The sequence below is a fragment of the Staurois parvus genome, unplaced genomic scaffold (assembly GCF_062004578.1).
Source record: "Staurois parvus isolate SC_StPar_1 unplaced genomic scaffold, SC_StPar_1.0 ptg001157l, whole genome shotgun sequence".
Taxonomy (NCBI): Eukaryota; Metazoa; Chordata; class Amphibia; order Anura; family Ranidae; genus Staurois; species Staurois parvus.
Genome location: NW_028318953.1, coordinates 217,763 through 231,777, shown reverse-complemented (window position 1 = coordinate 231,777; position 14,015 = coordinate 217,763). Strand labels below are relative to the sequence as shown.

Sequence of the window (14,015 nt, the reverse complement as noted above, 5' to 3'; positions counted from 1 at the left end):
AAGTTTGTGTGAAGTTAGCTGTCATTACTGGGCTAAGGATTTGCAGATGGGAGATGGCATCACCCTGCAGCTGACATTACAATAGAATGGTGATGTTCATGAAATCATTGACCTAATATGGCTACTTGGTCATACTACGTCAGTGACATTGACCTTCTATGGTCAATTGGCCATATTGAGTCAATGTCACAAGCATCTCCACATCTATGGGACCAGAAATCTCCTGCCTGCATCTCATTAGCCTAGCAATGACAGCTTACTTCGAGGTTCAGACAAACTTCGGTTTGGACTGAACCCAAGCCCATCACTAGATATTAGCAGGTAGATATAATTGTAGTGGAAAATACTGAGCACAGTTGTTGATGGAAGGTATAAATACTAGGGCAGTGACGTCATGAGAATCCCCACCTCAATTTCTTCCGTACCATATAGTGACCTGTCATTTCCTTAAGTGGGTAATAAGTGATTTTTCATCTTAGCCTCAATAGATCTGCTAGGAGAGAGAGTAATATCCATGCTGCAAAAACATATATTAGTGTTTACCTTCCATTAACAACTTTGCTGAGTATTTCCACCACAATTTATATCTACATAGTAACTATTGATGGGCCTGGGTTGGGTTTATTCTAAACCCAAGTTTGTCCAAACCTGGATGTTAGATGTTAGCTGTCATAGCCGGGCCACAGAGCTGTGGGTGGGAGATTCCAGCTGCTGACATTACAATGGAGTGGTGATATCTGTGACATCACTGATCACTGACCTACTATGGCCACATGGTCATTTTAGGTTTAGTATGGCCTAGTATGGCCATGTAGCCATAGTAGTGAAGTGATGTTATGAGAATCCCCACCTCAATTTCTCCTCTATTATTTAGTGACCTGTCATCTCTTCAAAGGGGTCATAACAAAATTTTGTTCTTCACCTCAATAGCTCTACTATTCAATATCCTTGCTGCAAAACCATATTATTATTATACAGGATCTTAGTATTTCAGCTTTCCATCAACAACTTTACTTAGTATTTGTATCAACCTGGTAATAAAAGGTACTAACTTCCAAACTCGGAAGTTAGCTGTCAGTGCTAGGATAATGAGCTGGAAAAAGCAGCATCCTGGTCCCATAGCTAACATTACAAAGGGGTGGGGATGCTTGTGACATCATTGACTCAATATGGCCACATGACCATACTAGGTCAATGACATTGACCTAACTTGGCATTGTGGCTATTATAGGTCAGTGGTGTCACAAGCATCCTTGCCCCTATGTAACATAAACTGTGGGGTGAGGAACCTTGTAGGTTATTGAACCAAGAATGACAGCTGACTTCCAGGTTTGGAGCCGAACCAGTTCCGAACGAACAAAAGCTGTTTTATTTCTACTGTTTGATTGCTTTGCAAAAAGATTTTTTAAATATTTTTTATAAAAAGATGTTTATCTTTTTAATTCTTTCTATAAAAGGTATTTGTTTTGAAGCTGATCTCTGGTAATGAGACAAACTATATCTTTGCAGTCCCCCCCCCATGCACTGTAAAGGTCAAATGCTTGTTTAGTTTAGGGGTGCAGGGGTGAGGTGTATTACTTATTCTACCCCTCAGTGCAGCAGGCTCTAGCAATGTCCTCCATCTCTGTGCTGTGGGCAGTCTCTCGGCGTCATCACACTCTGTGCAGCTATTCACTCTGCATTGTATGCAAGGAAGTGCTCATGCAACTGTGCTTAGAGAGGACTCTTCAGGGGACTGATTGCCTGGATTGAGGAAACATATCAGAGTCAGGAGTAAGGTTATAAATACACCTTTATCCCTGCACCCATAGACTACATGAGCATTTAACCCTTGCAGTGGGGGGGGGCAATGTAAGGGTAGATTTTGTCTAATCTCCAGAGTTCTGCTTTAACATTTCAACCTGTAAAATCTAGTATTATGCGAAAAAAAGGAAAAGTGCACCTTTACAGATTGTAGTTGCTTCACCCTCTCGAAAATTTGTTTCAGCCTACATGGAATTTTTTTTTTTTTAAAAAAAAGCATCATAATTTGTATTATAATATGGATTGAATCAAAACTGAAACAGCACATGTGCGGCGCCATTGAAGGAACATTTTCCTAGATATGATGAGCAGTGAAATTCAAATAAAAAGTAACTGTGCGAAATTGATGTGTGTGGGGGCAGAATGGAGGGGGCTCTGTGATTGGCACAGCCTTGGCTTCTCTGAATCGGTAGCCTGGAGAATCGTATTGTTTCAAAACAATCGGGTTTAACCAAGAACATGTTAAATGATTGACCTTTCATTTGGATACATGGGACTTTTTTTAATGTTTTAAGAGGAACTGTGGCAACTATAATGCAGTTAGGAAAAACGATAGTCTCATCAAAATATGTGTTTATAGGACCAGCTTCTGAAATAATGGATAAAAGATCCTAGTACCTGCAATTGTCTTTTGCCATGTAGCACAGCCAAGTAGTTATCAGGGCCTGAGGGGAGGACTGATCAGTCTGTAGAGTGACAAGAATGTGACAGTACCTATGGCTGCTGGTCTACACCTTCAAGTGATTCAGGTGCCCCATGCTAAGATGTGGACAGTCATTGCACTATTAATAGCTTATCAAACTAATGAGTACTAAGGTACTAATGAGCTATCAACTAAGGACCATTCAGGTACAGTGTACAATACGTGAGTATTCTGATTGCAGGAGGAGAAAGCATATATATCCCTTGGTTTTGCTGCAACTGATGTGTAGGTGGGATTAATACAAGCAGAGTCTTCATAGTGTTGGATATAGCATACAAGTCATTCCTCCTTTGACGGGGCTGATGTACCATGAAGGTGTAGTGTCAATGGACCTTGTTCTGGTCCTGGGCTGCTGCCACTGATAGATGACAAACTCTGGGGTGGGCATTGAATGCTCAGTAGATGACAAACTCTGGGGTGGGTATTGAACGGCTCAGTAGATGACAAACTCTGGGGTGGGTATTAAACGCTCAGTAGATGACAAACTCTGAGGTGGGTATTGAACGCTCAGTAGATGACAAACTCTGGGGTGGGAATTGAACGCTTAATAGATGACAAACTCTGGGGTGGGTATTGAATGCTCAGTAGATGCCAAACTCTGGGGTGGGTATTGAATGTTCAGTAGATGCCAAACTCTGGGGTGGGTATTGAATGCTCAGTAGATGACAAACTCTCGGGTGGGTATTGAATGTTCAGTAGATGACAAACTCTGGGGTGGGTATTGAACGGCTCAGTAGATGACAAACTTTGGGGTGGGTATTAAACGCTCAGTAGGTGACAAACTCTGAGGTGGGTATTGAATGTTCAGTAGATGACAAACTCTGGGGTGGGTATTGAATGCTCAGTAGATGCCAAACTCTGGGGTGGGTATTGAATGTTCAGTAGATGCCAAACTCTGGGGTGGGTATTGAATGCTCAGTAGATGACAAACTCTCGGGTGGGTATTGAATGTTCAGTAGATGACAAACTCTGGGGTGGGTATTGAACGGCTCAGTAGATGACAAACTTTGGGGTGGGTATTAAACGCTCAGTAGATGACAAACTCTGAGGTGGGTATTGAATGTTCAGTAGATGACAAACTCTGGGGTGGGTATTGAATGCTCAGTAGATGACAAACTCTGGGGTGGGTATTGAACGGCTCAGTAGATGACAAACTCTGGGGTGGGTATTAAACGCTCAGTAGATGACAAACTCTGAGGTGGGTATTGAACGCTCAGTAGATGACAAACTCTGGGGTGGGAATTGAACGCTTAATAGATGACAAACTCTGGGGTGGGTATTGAATGCTCAGTAGATGCCAAACTCTGGGGTGGGTATTGAATGTTCAGTAGATGCCAAACTCTGGGGTGGGTATTGAATGCTCAGTAGATGACAAACTCTGGGGTGGGCATTGAATGCTCAGTAGATGACAAACTCTGGGGTGGGTATTGAACGGCTCAGTAGATGACAAACTCTGGGGTGGGTATTAAACGCTCAGTAGATGACAAACTCTGAGGTGGGTATTGAACGCTCAGTAGATGACAAACTCTGGGGTGGGAATTGAACGCTTAATAGATGACAAACTCTGGGGTGGGTATTGAATGCTCAGTAGATGCCAAACTCTGGGGTGGGTATTGAATGTTCAGTAGATGCCAAACTCTGGGGTGGGTATTGAATGCTCAGTAGATGACAAACTCTCGGGTGGGTATTGAATGTTCAGTAGATGACAAACTCTGGGGTGGGTATTGAACGGCTCAGTAGATGACAAACTTTGGGGTGGGTATTAAACGCTCAGTAGATGACAAACTCTGAGGTGGGTATTGAATGTTCAGTAGATGACAAACTCTGGGGTGGGTATTGAATGCTCAGTAGATGCCAAACTCTGGGGTGGGTATTGAATGTTCAGTAGATGCCAAACTCTGGGGTGGGTATTGAATGCTCAGTAGATGACAAACTCTCGGGTGGGTATTGAATGTTCAGTAGATGACAAACTCTGGGGTGGGTATTGAACGGCTCAGTAGATGACAAACTTTGGGGTGGGTATTAAACGCTCAGTAGATGACAAACTCTGAGGTGGGTATTGAATGTTCAGTAGATGACAAACTCTGGGGTGGGTATTGAATGCTCAGTAGATGACAAACTCTGGGGTGGGTATTGAACGGCTCAGTAGATGACAAACTCTGGGGTGGGTATTAAACGCTCAGTAGATGACAAACTCTGAGGTGGGTATTGAACGCTCAGTAGATGACAAACTCTGGGGTGGGAATTGAACGCTTAATAGATGACAAACTCTGGGGTGGGTATTGAATGCTCAGTAGATGCCAAACTCTGGGGTGGGTATTGAATGTTCAGTAGATGCCAAACTCTGGGGTGGGTATTGAATGCTCAGTAGATGACAAACTCTTGGGTGGGTATTGAATGTTCAGTAGATGACAAACTCTGGGGTGGGTATTGAACGGCTCAGTAGATGACAAACTTTGGGGTGGGTATTAAACGCTCAGTAGATGACAAACTCTGAGGTGGGTATTGAATGTTCAGTAGATGACAAACTCTGGGGTGGGTATTGAATGCTCAGTAGATGACAAACTCTGGGGTGGGTATTGAACGGCTCAGTAGATGACAAACTCTGGGATAGGTATTGAACACCTAGTAGATGACAAACTCTGGGGTGGGTATTGAACGGCTCAGTAGATGACAAACTCTGGGGTGGGTATTGAACGCTTAGTAGATATCAAACTCTGGGGTGGGTATTGAATGCTCAGTAGATGACAAACTCTGGGGTGGGTATTGAATGCTCAGTAGATGCCAAACTCTGGGGTGGGTATTGAATGTTCAGTAGATGCCAAACTCTGGGGTGGGTATTGAATGCTCAGTAGATGACAAACTCTCGGGTGGGTATTGAATGTTCAGTAGATGACAAACTCTGGGGTGGGTATTGAACGGCTCAGTAGATGACAAACTTTGGGGTGGGTATTAAACGCTCAGTAGATGACAAACTCTGAGGTGGGTATTGAATGTTCAGTAGATGACAAACTCTGGGGTGGGTATTGAATGCTCAGTAGATGACAAACTCTGGGGTGGGTATTGAACGGCTCAGTAGATGACAAACTCTGGGGTGGGTATTAAACGCTCAGTAGATGACAAACTCTGAGGTGGGTATTGAACGCTCAGTAGATGACAAACTCTGGGGTGGGAATTGAACGCTTAATAGATGACAAACTCTGGGGTGGGTATTGAATGCTCAGTAGATGCCAAACTCTGGGGTGGGTATTGAATGTTCAGTAGATGCCAAACTCTGGGGTGGGTATTGAATGCTCAGTAGATGACAAACTCTTGGGTGGGTATTGAATGTTCAGTAGATGACAAACTCTGGGGTGGGTATTGAACGGCTCAGTAGATGACAAACTTTGGGGTGGGTATTAAACGCTCAGTAGATGACAAACTCTGAGGTGGGTATTGAATGTTCAGTAGATGACAAACTCTGGGGTGGGTATTGAATGCTCAGTAGATGACAAACTCTGGGGTGGGTATTGAACGGCTCAGTAGATGACAAACTCTGGGATAGGTATTGAACACCTAGTAGATGACAAACTCTGGGGTGGGTATTGAACGGCTCAGTAGATGACAAACTCTGGGGTGGGTATTGAACGCTTAGTAGATATCAAACTCTGGGGTGGGTATTGAATGCTCAGTAGATGACAAACTCTCGGGTGGGTATTGAATGTTCAGTAGATGACAAACTCTGGGGTGGGTATTGAATGATCAGTAAATGACAAACTCTGGGGTGGGAATCGAACGGCTCAGTAGATGACAAACTCTCGGGTGGGTATTGAATGTTCAGTAGATGACAAACTCTGGGGTGGGTATTGGAGGAGCACCCACTACAAAAGTTAGTAACGCTTAGAGGTCACATTGAGATTTTTATTGAATAAAGGTATCAGATAATGCCACCGTGTTTTAGGGGAAATGCCTCCCCCTTTTTCAGTGTTGGCAGTATGACCAGGTTTGACAGTCTGGATCAAGTCCCACCATAGGTCTCCTTTTTGTAGCTCATTGCGAGTCCAATCATATCTTTTGAAGTCCTGAGGAAGGAGGAGGCGTTTCCCCCAATAATGCGTCGGCTTTATCTGATACCTTTATTCAACAAAAATCTCAATTTGACCTCTGAGTGTCATGAACATGTCTACAGGGCGCTCCTCAAGACCCACCCCAGAGTTCATCATGCTGCAGACAATATGGGGGTTGTACTAAAACTGGAGAGTACAAATTCAGGTGCAGCTCTGCTTGGAAACCAATCAGCTTCTATTTTTTTTTTTTTTTGTCAAAGCTTAAGTGAACAAGCTGAAGTTAGAAGCTGATTGGCTCCCATGCAGAACTGCACCAAATTTTACACTTTCCAGTTTTAGTAAATTAACCCCAATGTCTGTATAAAGGGTTAAAGTGGAACTACACATAAAGTAATTCTAAAGGAAATGTTGTTTTTAAATAACAAACATGTTATACTTACCTGCTCTGTGTAATGGTTTTGCACAGAGCAGCCCCTATCCTCTTCTTTTTGGGTCCTGGCTCCTTCCACTTTCTGAGTGCCCTCAGTAGCAAGCCTCTTCCTATGGAGGCGCTCGAGCAGGCTCGCTCCTGAGCCACGCTCTGTGTCTCCATTCACACACGAAACTGCTCAGCTCCACCCCCACTCCTCATTGGCTCACTGGCTGTGATTGACAGCCAATGGCTCCCGCTGCTGTGTAAGCCAATAAGGACAGAGACCCAGGAGAGCCACTGCTGTCATGTCATGCACATTGCTGGATCGGAATGGGGCTCAGGTAAGTATAAGGGGGGGGGGGCTGCACCCAGGTTTTTTACCTTCATGCATAGAATTCATGAAGGTAAAAAACCCTGAACCTTTAGAACCATTTTAACTTGGAAAAACTGAGAGCAAACAGCTCTTTATTGTAGAAGAGACATGCTATGTCTCTTCTGCAGTAACACACAGTTACCTGCCTGCTCAATCTTCCGTTGAATGCACAATGAAGTTCGCATACGCAGTTCTGTGTGCATTCCCGACACACTCCGGCTACGCCAGAATTTCTGACTCTCATGCACATGCACGGGATGACGTCATTCCCCCGTTAGTCAATTGAAAGGTCACAAACTCAGCACTCGGAAGTAACCGGGGAGAAGATGACAGCAGCTGGTGAGGAATGTAACCGTCGCATCGCTGGAAAGTGAAGGTGAGTATATTTTGAGGTTTGATTCTGCTTTAACCCCTTGATGCCAATTGCACGCAAATCTGCGGCTTCTGGGCTTTGACGCCGAGTGGCCGCATATTTGTGTGCAATTAAAAAATACATATGTGCTGAGAGCGCGCGCCCTACGCGCTCCCAGCACATATGTCCGCTACTCCCTTTTCGATCGGGACCTTTTCCGATCATGTGACCGCCATGACTGCGAATCGTGGCGGTTACATGACCCTAAAACCCCGCCCCGCCTTTCAGCTTCTGAAACTCTTAAAGGACCGGGATGCGCCAGCACCAAGTATATGTAAACCCTCACCTTGATCTCAGGGAATGACTGTACTTGGGGGGGGGGGGGGGAGTGTCAGGACAAGTCTGATCATTGGAGCAGTGCAGGCTGAGTTCCCAGAACAGCTAGAGAACTGACCACGCTGTGCTCTCATGCCTAGTGTGGTCAGTTTTTTTGTTTTTGTTTTTTTATGGGAGAGCAGAGGGACTGTCAGGAACACCAGGGATTTCACACACAGGAAGTAATACAAAGAGAACAAGATACTCTTTCATACAAGTACATGGTACAGCAGGCACATATCAGGAATATGAAATGTTGGATTTACATATTTTAAGCTTGTTTTGCTAAAGGAAGAAAATTTTGCATAAGGTAAACTCTGTAAAATATATATGCATGATTTGATAAATGATGAGACTGTTCTGCTTTATTATATAATACTTTCTTCTATGTGTAGTATGTCATTATATGCCTACATGGGTCATTATCCACCCAACAGCAGTACCTACCAGGGCAACTGTCGCTGGCATGGTGTGGATTTTCAGAATATCGTCCAAACATTTATTAACCACTTTTAAGATTTTACCTCCTTCATGACCAGGCCATTTTTTGCAGTTTCGGCACTGTGCTTCTTTAACTGGCGATTGCACAGTCATGCAATGATGTACACAAACAAAATATATATCATTTTTTTCACACAAATAGTTTTCTTTTGGTGGTATTTGATCACCACTGGGTTTTTTTATTTTTTGCGATATAAAGAGAAAAAGACCCAAAGTTTTGAAAATTTCTACCTTCTGCTATAAAATATTCAATAAAAAAAATTATTTTCTTCATAAACTTTGGCCAAAATGTATTCAGCTACGTGTCTTTGGTAAAAAAAAAGAATCCCAGTACGTTTATCTTGATTGGTTTGCGTGAAACCTATAGCGTGTACAAACTATGGTATATATACAGCAAATTATATTTATTTATTTATCTCATTATTTATTTATTTTAAACTAGTAATGGCTGTGATCAGCAACTTATAGTGGGACAGCCATAGTGCGGCTGGCAATCTGACATTAACTGACACTGGGTGAGAACTGAATGCCACTGACTTCTCCAGTGACACCAATACAGTAATCAATGATAATACTATTCACTGTCACTGTACTAATGACACTGGCTGGGAAGGGGTTAACATCTAGGGCGATCAAGGGGTTAAATGTGTGCATAACAATGTTTAGTGAATTTACTGTGTGGTGTTTTACTAAGCAATGTGCCGTTTTTTTCTCCCTGCTTTGTCAGGGAAAAAAAAATGGCACATCGCTGATGTCTGAAGAGAGCTCTGTGTTGTTTACTAACACATGGCTCTCTTCTGTCATTTGCCGAGCCGATCAGCGGGTCCCGGCCAAAAATCATCGGTCAGGACCTGCTGATCGGCTTGTGAATGACAGCACAGTCTTCCTGGATACGCACGAGGACCCAAAAGAAAGCCAGGATGTACAGGTAGGTGATTGTGCCTGTACAAGCCACCCTTTCTTAGTAAATGCCTAAATGATCACATCATAAACAAATCACATGCCGGAAAGGGGTCCTGCTTGATCTTGAAATGTTGCACCAATACTGTTTGTGATTGAATTGCATTAATAAGCATTTGGATGATATTCTGGGGATCCAAGTTGTGCAGGTGACAGGCTTATTTGGCTGATACTGGTTTGCCAGCTGGCAGTTGTTATTGCACCCCCTTACTGTAGGCCAGGGGTCTTCAAACTTCCTAAACAAAGGGTAATTTTACCGCTTTTCAGACTTTAGGGGGACCAGACTGTGGCCAGTGAAAGTAAAAAATGTCCTAGCATCAATGGGAGTCCACAATACCTCAGGCTTGGTCATCAGTGGGATTTAAAAAAATGTGGTCAGTAGGAGGAGGAATGGTGCCCCATCATTGCTATTAGTGGGAGGAATAGTGATCCATCATTGGTATTAATGGGAAGAATAGTGATCCATCATTGGTATTAATGGGAAGAATAGTGATCCATCATTGGTATTAGTGGGAGGAATAGTGATCCATCATTGGTATTAGTGGGAGGAATAGTGATCCGTCATTGGTATTAGTGGGAGGAATAGTGATCCATCATTGGTATTAATGGGAAGAATAGTGATCCATCTTTGGTATTAATGGGAAGAATAGTGATCCATCATTGGTATTAATGGGAAGAATAGTGATCCATCATTGGTATTAATAGGAAGAATAGTGATCCATCATTGGTATTAATGGGAAGAATAGTGATCCATCATTGGTATTAGTGGGAAAAATAGTGATCCATCATTGGTATTAGTGGAAGGAATAGTGATCCATCATTGGTATAAATTGGAAGAATAGTGCCCCATCATTGGTATTAGTGGGAGGAATAGTGCCCCATCATTGGTATTAATGGGAAGAATAGTGATCCATCTTTGGTATTAATGGGAGGAACAGTGATCCATCATTGGTATTAGTGGGAAAAATAGTGATCCATCATTGGTATTAGTGGAAGGAATAGTGATCCATCATTGGTATAAATTGGAAGAATAGTGCCCCATCATTGGTATTAGTGGGAGGAATAGTGCCCCATCATTGGTATTAATGGGAAGAATAGTGATCCATCTTTGGTATTAATGGGAGGAACAGTGATCCATCATTGGTATTAGTGGGAGGAATAGTGATCCATCATTGGTATTAATGGGAAGAATAGTGCCCTATCATTGGTATTAGTGGAAGGAATAGTGATCCATCATTGGTATAAATTGGAAGAATAGTGCCCCATCATTGGTATTAGTGGGAGGAATAGTGCCCCATCATTGGTATTAATGGGAAGAATAGTGATCCATCTTTGGTATTAATGGGAGGAACAGTGATCCATCATTGGTATTAGTGGGAGGAATAGTGATCCATCATTGGTATTAATGGGAAGAATAGTGCCCTATCATTGGTATTAGTGGAAGGAATAGTGATCCATCATTGGTATAATTTGGGAAGAACAGTGATCCGTCATTGGTATTAATGGGAAGAATAGTGATCCATCATTGGTATTAATGAAAGGAATAGTGATCCATCATTGGTATTAATGGGAAGAATAGTGATCCATCATTGGTATTAGTGGAAGGAATAGTGATCCATCTTTGGTATTAATGGAAAGAACAGTGATCCATCATCGTTATCAGTGGGAGGAATAGTGTTCCATCATTGGTATTAATGGGAAGAATAGTGCCCCATCATTGGTATCAATAGGAGGAATAGTGCTCCATCATTGGTATTAATGGGAAGAATAGTGTCCCATCATTGGTGTCAGTGGGAGGAATAGTGCCCCATCATTGGTATCAGTGGGAGGAATAGTGTCCCATCATTGGTATTAGTGGGAGGAATAGTGCCCCATCATTGGTATCAGTGGGAGGAATAGTGTTCCATCATTGGTATCAGTGGGAGGAATAGTGCACCATCATTGGTGTTAATGGGAGGAATAATATCCCACTGTTGGTGTCAGTGAAAGGAATAGTGAATCATCATTGGTGTCAATAGAAGGAATAGTGCCTCAAGGGCCAGACAAAAGCAAGCAAAAGGCCACAACTGGCCCTTGGGCCACAGTTTGGAGGCCACTGCTCTAGGCCACTACTAGGAACGTGTGATGGGGATATTTCAAGTAAAAGGGCTTCTAGGTACATGGTGGGCAAGAGTTAGTCCTGAGCCTGGGAGTTGATTCTTGGGTAAATTAAGGTCCACCAAACTCTGTGTGTGGGATTGTGTAGTCACCTCAGGAATCACGTAATTGTTGCCAACATCCCATGATAGTATGTAGGTAGATGGTCCCCAGAAACAATATGTGGGACTTTTTAGGCAACTTCCACATATGTATAAAAAATTGTTTTATTAAAAAAAATGTTAAAACATTACATACATACATACATACATTACAATAGAGAGACAAGAAAAATTAAAACTCAGTGGCTGAGTACATCTTACACATTTTGATACAGAACATATGAGTACACATCCTCCCTTGGATTGACGGATTCTGCAAAAATAGCAAGATACCCAAAGCGTTTCAGAACATCTCACATTCTTTCAGCAGGGGTAAGCTGCAGAGAAGTGATGACATGGATTACCCTTCTAAAATACAATGTGTAACAGTAAATGAAAAAAAACAAGATTCCATATGGATATTGAAATCATTTCCATTGCATACATACTAATTACATACCGTACAGAGTGTAGATTGATCTGTATGGAGCCACCAGGGAATACAATTGCCTAGATGTCTATCTATTGATACCAACAGATGAAAAAAACGTGCTGAAAACCCCAGATGGGACGAGCCACGGAAAACTCACACTAGGGTCCCCCACATTGGCAAATCACGCCAAAGACACCATCTCAAAAAAAGAAATGATATTTCTATATATTATAATGACCAATTAAAAAAAAAGGGGGGAGGGCTCTTTACACATCAACTTAAATTATATCACAACCTTACTGCAGTAACATAGTTAGTGTGGCTGAAAAAAGACAAAAGTCCATCTAGTTCAACCATAAAGAAAAAAAAAAGTTATAATCCTATACCCACAGTTGATCCAGAGGAAGGAAAAAAAACCCCCAGCAAAGCATGATCCAATTCGCTACTGCAGGGGACATTCCTTCTTGATCCCCTGAGAGGCAATCGGATATTCCCTGGATCAACTTTACCTATAATTGTTAGTATCCAGTTATATTCTGTGTATCTAGGAAAGAATCCAGGACTTTTTTAAAGCAATCCACTGAGCTGGCCAGAACCAACACTTGAGCGAGTCTATTCCACATTTTCACAGCTCTTACTGTGAAGAAACCTTTCCGTGTTTGGAGATTAAATTTCTTTACCTCCAGACGTAAAGAGTGCCAACCTGTCCTCTGTGATGACCTCAGAGTGAATAGCTCTACACCGCGTTCACTATATGAACCACTGATGTATTTATACATGGAGATCATATCCCCCCTTGTGTATTATACATGGAGATCATATCCCCCCTTATGTATTATACATGGAGATCATATCCCCCCTTATGTATTATAAATGGAGATCATATCCCCCCTTATGTATTTATACATGGAGATCATATCCCCCTTATGTATTATACATGGAGATCATATCCCCCCTTATGTCTTATAAATGGAGATCATATCCCCCCTTATGTATTATACATGGGGATCATATCCCCCCCTTATGTATTATACATGGAGATCATATCCCCCCTTATGTCTTATAAATGGAGATCATATCCCCCCTTATGTCTTATAAATGGAGATCATATCCCCCCTTATGTATTATACATGGAGATCATATTATTTATTTATTTCAGGTACTTATATAGCGCCGTCAATTTACGCAGCACTTTACATATATATTGTAGATTCACATCAGTCCCTAACCCTCAAGGGGCGTACAATCTAAGCTCCCTAACATTCATATACAAGGGCCAATTTAACCAGGATCCAATTAACCTACCAGCATGTCTTTGGAGTGTGGGAGGAAACCGGAGTACCCGGAGGAAACCCACGCAGGCACAGGGAGAACATGCAAACTCCAGGCAGGGGGTGCCATGGCTGGGATTCGAACCAGCGACCCTAGTACTGCCAGGCGGAAGTGCTAACCATTTAGCCACTGTGCTGCCCATATCCCCCCTTATGTATTATACATGGAGATCATATCCCCCCTTATGTATTATACATGGTGATCATATCCCCCCTTATGTATTATACATGGTGATCATATCCCCCCTTATGTATTATACATGGAGATCATATCCCCCCTTATGTATTATACATGGTGATCATATCCCCCCTTATGTATTATACATGGAGATCATATCCCCCCTTATGTATTATACATGGAGATCATATCCCCCCTTATGTATTATACATGGAGATCATATCCCCCCTTATGTATTATACATGGTGATCATATCCCCCCTTATGTATTATACATGGAGATCATATCCCCCTTATGTATTATACATGGAG

General features: G+C 42.4%; 1 protein-coding gene across 3 annotated transcripts in view; it reads left to right on the top strand.

Annotated features, from left to right (window-relative positions):
• Positions 1–14,015, top strand: part of DPF1 (double PHD fingers 1) — a 232,378-nt gene that overhangs the window by 172,406 nt on the left and 45,957 nt on the right. The gene's annotated exons all lie outside the window — the stretch shown is intronic.